Genomic DNA, 6,000 nt, shown 5'->3' with positions numbered 1-6,000 from the left:
AGATAAGGAGTCGCACCAGTAGGTAGCCGCTCCAGCTACCGCAGCAACAGCCGCTGCCGGTTGAAAAAAAAAATCCTGTATGTTGAAACATCTTTCTTAACAGAGTTTCTATTTTCTTATCCATGGGCTCTTTACAAGACGAACTATCCTCAAGCGGGATAGTAGTGCGTTTAGTAAGTGTGGAGATAGCGCCATCCACCTTAGGGAAAGAAACCCACAACTCCAATTGAGAGTCCGGAACCAGGAACAATTTTTTTTAAAGGAAGAAGTGGAAAAAGAAGAACCAATTCTTTCCCATTCATTCTTAATAATGTTCGCCATCTTTACTGCAACCGGGAAAACCTGTGGTACAACCCTGTCCTCGTAGACCTTATCTAATTTAGGAATCAAAGGTTCCTCAGGCAATTTAGGCTCTGGAGCCTCTAACGTAGCCAAAACTTCCTTTAGCAGAAAATGTAAATGCTCTATCCTAAATCTAAAGTCTGGTTCCTCCGCAGCTGGTGGCTTAGAGGCAGCAGATTCCGACCCAGAAAGAGCACCCTCTGAAGTATCTGAAGCGTCTTTATCATCCGATAATCTTGTATCAGATAAATCCAATAAGCTAGATCACCCCTTGGAAGGATAGCAATATTTAACCTTGAGCTTAGCAGGGCGAGTTAAAGCACTAAAGGCCACAGACACTGCCATTTGTAACTGCTCAGTAAAGTCTGGTGGTAAAAGGGCCCCTCCAGATGGAGGATTAGGAGTGTTACAGGAAGCTGCATGTGTATTAGGAGATGACTGTAGGGTGCGCACCTCATGGGATGGAGACTCCTCAGAGGTGGACAGCTCAGTGGTATCAAACATATTAATTTTCTTTGACATGATTACTTTATCAAGGCACGTGGAACATAATTGAGCAGGCGGGTATCCCGCGGCCTCCTCACAATATAGACAGGTATTAGACTTGGGTAAAGAGGGAGTACCCTCTAACGCATCAGAGTCCTCCATAGATTGTGCTTATAAAGCAGACTATTGAATAATAAGAGAAAACGGCACCTTTATACACCCAATGGCTGGGGCACTCACCACCTCCTATGACCCAGGCTAAACAGAGAAACCACTTCTTCCCCGTTAAATCGCACGGTCAGGAAAGAGGAAATTGGTGTAACCACACCCGGTCACATGGTGCACAATGCAGGACCGCCCCTGCTATAAAAGGAAAAAAGCGTGCAAAGCCTTTCAGGCTGCGCATCTTTCAAAAACAAAAGTAAAACCTGTATGTGCCAACATCTGCCTGAGCCTCATCTCACACATGTTGCAGCATAATCATAATAAAATAAAATTATGTGATTAACCCCCCCCGGAGATATTAACCCTTGATTCCACACAGATAAAAGGAGTCACACTGTGACCCTGTCTTCTTGCGTTATCATACGAGTATAAAAAATGAAACAATCTTACCGGAATCTATGCCCTGGAACAGAAACACAGCCTCTCAAGTTTGAAAGTCTTGTAGCATTGCTCCTGACATGGACTTGAGTGATAGAAGCAGGCAGTGAAACTTGTCAACACTGATTGCTTAGGAGCTGTTAATATTAGTCTGGATGGGTTTGCAGAAACTCTCCCTGCATCTCCAGACTCTAACATTCGTTAATGCTCTCACTGAGAGGCTGACAAGACTACTTAAAACTCCAGTCCCATTTCGAAGGGTAGATACCCTTCATAAGGGACTACCCCGAATCTTCTGACACTTCTCTGCCAACCTCCTGTGACAAAAGGCAAAGAATGACTGGGATAGGATTGAAGTAGGGGGGAGTATTTAAGCCTTTGGCTCAGTATTTCCCAACAGTAAGGAATGATGCCTTGGACTCTCCTCATATTAAGAAGGAAAGGGGTTATTTCTATAATACTTTTGTTCTGAGATTAAATACTTTTTTTTTCTTTTTAACGGCTTAAGATGTTAGATAAATTTAAAGAGGCTTTGAAAGTGAAGCTTTATACATGCTTGACATTAGCAATTCAGCGTGCTGTATCTGCATTTCTGTTCTTAAAGGCACATTAAAATAGGGCTTGACTGAAGATCATATAAAGAGTGAAACATCCTGGGTGCATCGAATCTTTAAAGGGGACATAGTGGTAATTGAAACGCAAGACATTCTATTTACATATGAAACTTATTTTTACATTTGAGAATTTACTGTTTTTACACAGTGGAATGAGAACCTAAACATTGACTTTAACAGAAGTTAGAATCATATAACTGATTTTATTAATGCTGAGCAACATTCTGTTTCTTACTAGAGTGGAAACCAGTCGCCTTCATTATGCAGATATAGCACATTTTCAGCTCCATTTACCACCTAAAGGCTGTTTGCTGTTCAGATTGATATGATTTACGCAGATCAGTCTTGTAGCTTGTGCTGGTCAAATATTAATCACAGAGTATCATAAACAGGACAGCAACAAAATGGCAAAATATACAAACTGACTTTATTAAATGCCTCTTCCCCCCAGGGAGTTTAATTACACATGACTGTAACTGATAGGAATGGTAATCGCCCACAGAAATACATCAAAATACTTTATTGAAAGAGGCGATGCTTTAACCGAACATTTTCAGTATTATCAAGAAATACTGCAGGATTGTGCACAATACAAGGCATTGGTCAAATAAAGCTCGCAAGATGGGAGAAAGCATTTACTTTACAGCAGACTACATGTATTCACATTCAATTTTTCCATCAGCATAATTATTTGAAACCATCAGATTAAGAAATTATACAGCTGCATTTACACAATTGTTGGTGCTGACATTTTATTTTTTTTATTCAACATAATACAAATGCAGCAGTATTGTAAAGCTTATTCAATATAAATCCTGATTTCAAAGGAAATGTGTGTAATTTAAAAATAGAAATTTATTGCATATATCTTTTTTTTTGTATGAAAATAGTTGTTGAAAGAGAAAAACCTGGGAAGTGATAAAATCCTTCATTTCTAGTTTCAAATAGATTAAAAAAATACAATAAATCTGCACTCTAAAAATGAAGGATGTATAAGCATATAAAATACAAATACCCTGTACGTTTAAAGGGGCATGGACATTACATAACATTGCAAAATATTAAACATGAAAAAGCAAACACCTTTGTTTTTCTTTTCTAATCTCTTTGTTAATCTTATGGGGCATAAAGGTTTTTTTTTTGTGCCTGGATAGATGGAGACCTCACCTTTCTGGTACAATACATAACTAGAGAGCTGGTCAGTCATTTATTGTAGTGAGACATTTCCATAGATAAACATTGTTGCTGTTTTTTTTTTTTTTTTTAAATCTCCATTTTCCTTTTGCTATTATTATGTCTTCAATGTGCCAATAAAGTGATTACAGAAAGAACACTTTCATGAGCGTTAACGAATTAATAGGTTAGTTTGAGGAGCCTTTGGATGTCATGTAAGTGCCCCTGATTTTTGTAAATACATTGCAGACATCTGTAAAACTCAATTTCCACAGTGTGAAGATGTATCACAGTCAAAGCCTTTTTACAAATATCCCTCCACTTTCAGTTCACTATTTGTAGAGTGAAAGGTAAAAGAGCTATTTTGACCCTCAGATAAACCATGGTAGTCAAAATTAAAACATGACACAAACAAAACTTTCCAAGTGAAGCTTAATATATGACCAGTGTGATGAAAATCTGGCAAAGTAAAAGGCCCTGCACCAAAGCAATCCATATAAATGAGGAAGGGCACGTTTTGTGCCTGCAAGAATATTTTCACAAAAGCAGCCCAAGATGATACATCATCTAAATACATCAAATTGACAAAAGTTTGTGGAATTGTGCAAAAGGTGTTGTTTTGCAAAGATGATCAGACACTGGGCCCAGAATGAAGCCTAGTTCTAGTAAAACAAGTCATTACCTTGAAAGGAATTTACTACTTAATCTTATACACCAAAATCTATTCCAGTTGATCATTTATTTCACCAAATGTACTGTACACAGTATTTGTCTGAACCAGAGAGGAATTATCAGCTCTTTCATATTATATTACCAGTAATCAGAAAGTACAGTAACACAAGCACATCATTGTATCCTGTGGTCAGAAACTGTCAAGCAAACGTAATCACATCTCTAGCTAAACCATTGCTTATGATACAATATGGTAGACATATTTGTGTCAGCATTAATATTTTAAAAGACCCTATGAAAGGAAATTTAGGAACTAATGATCGGACCCACTAGACGGAATAGATCCAAAAACGTAATTTCATCAACTTGTCTCAATAAATAAAAAGAAGAAACACCATTGCATGCTGGGTATCACTTTCTGGTAAACATCGTTTCAACACTGTTTTGGTTTTGGCCATCAAGTTTCTGTGAACTCCCCCATGTCTGAGTGATTGCTAGATTGATAGGAGGATAACACTCCCAGGGCGTGATCATCTTAAAGTAAAATTTTGCTTCAATTTCAAAGGGCAGAGATGTGCTGTGTGAACTCCACTGGTAAACGATACAAGCCATACTGTTGTAGCACACCTCAGAACATCAACATCATGATCTATGAACTGACCTTAAAAAGCACCTTAACCATTAAAAATCATATCCACTAAAATCATTATTCAAGATGGCTGCAGAAAACTCCTTTCCAAGGAAAGCCGACCTTCCACCATCAACTCACAAAATAAGAGCATTCTCTATGACCGGTCCAGAAAACACAACTTGGTTTGCCTTGTGTGAAACACTACATATTTTAGATGTATTGGCTATGGATCCTGAATTGCCAGAACAATTCTGTAAATTATTTTCTTGGAAAAAACTCAGACCGAAGGAAAAAATGAGATACACAGTTCAGGGATGGGTCTACCCAGGGAATGTTTTTTTCAAGGAGCTCATTTGACAACACCAACAGCAAGTGGAAGGCAGCAATGCTGTAACTAGGGTGGTAAAAAATATTCTTTATGAAGCCCTCACTACCTGACTCCCAACAGACAGAAACAGAACTAAAGCAACCTTTGAAATAAAAGAGGTATAATTAGGAAGTGTAAAAGCTTTGGAACAATATCTATCAGCTCCAAGAAAGCACTATATATCTCTCTAGTACTGGAATATCATTTCACCTGTGAAAATAGTTATATAAGATCTAAGACTTGAAAAAAAAATCAAATCTGGGGGAAAAAAAAATCTTAATTTTATCTGTAGTTTCCTTCTCCTTAACTACAAATCCAAATATGGTGAAAATATAGTCTTACATTTTTTGTTTTAGAGGTTCTAAGTGCTATTGCTGTCTAACGCTATAACCTCTTTTAAACTCCTATCATTTTCAAGATTGTTTTTATCAATGCCTGCACTAAACAGAATGCTGTGCCTATAAAAGATTTAAAAAAGATCTCAACAATCTTAAATTATGAAAACTGTAGATTTAATTTTCATTGTAGCCAGTTCAATCTGCCATCTTACCTCAGTTCCATAAAATAACTACTGGGAAACAATATGTATAATCAGGTGGAAAGTGACATAAATGCTTAGATCCCATATAGGTTTCATGATCTGTTCATGGCAGTCTCTTCACAAACATAAATCTCTTATGCAAATCTCATTAAAGGGACAGTCTACAAATGAATTTGTATTGTTTTAAAAGATAATCCCTTTATTACCCATTCCCGAGCTTTGCATAACCAACAGTTATATTAATATACTTTTTACCTCTGATTACCTTGTATCTAAGAATCTTCTGGCAGCCCCCTGATCACATGACTTTTTTTTAATTAAATATTGACTTGCATTTAGTACTGTGTTGTGTGAAATTTTAAAGGGACACTGTACCCAAATTTTTTCTTTCGTGATTCAGATAGAGCATGACATTTTAAGCATCTTTCTAATTTACTCCTATTATCAAATTTTCTTCATTCTCTTGGTATATTTATTTGAAATGCAAGAATGTAAGTTTAGATGCCGGCCCATTTTGGTGATCAACCTGGGTTGTTCTTGCTGATTGGTGGATAAACTCATCCACCAATAA

The sequence above is a fragment of the Bombina bombina genome, chromosome 4, assembly GCF_027579735.1.
Source record: "Bombina bombina isolate aBomBom1 chromosome 4, aBomBom1.pri, whole genome shotgun sequence".
Taxonomy (NCBI): Eukaryota; Metazoa; Chordata; class Amphibia; order Anura; family Bombinatoridae; genus Bombina; species Bombina bombina.
This window is presented reverse-complemented; position numbering follows the sequence as displayed.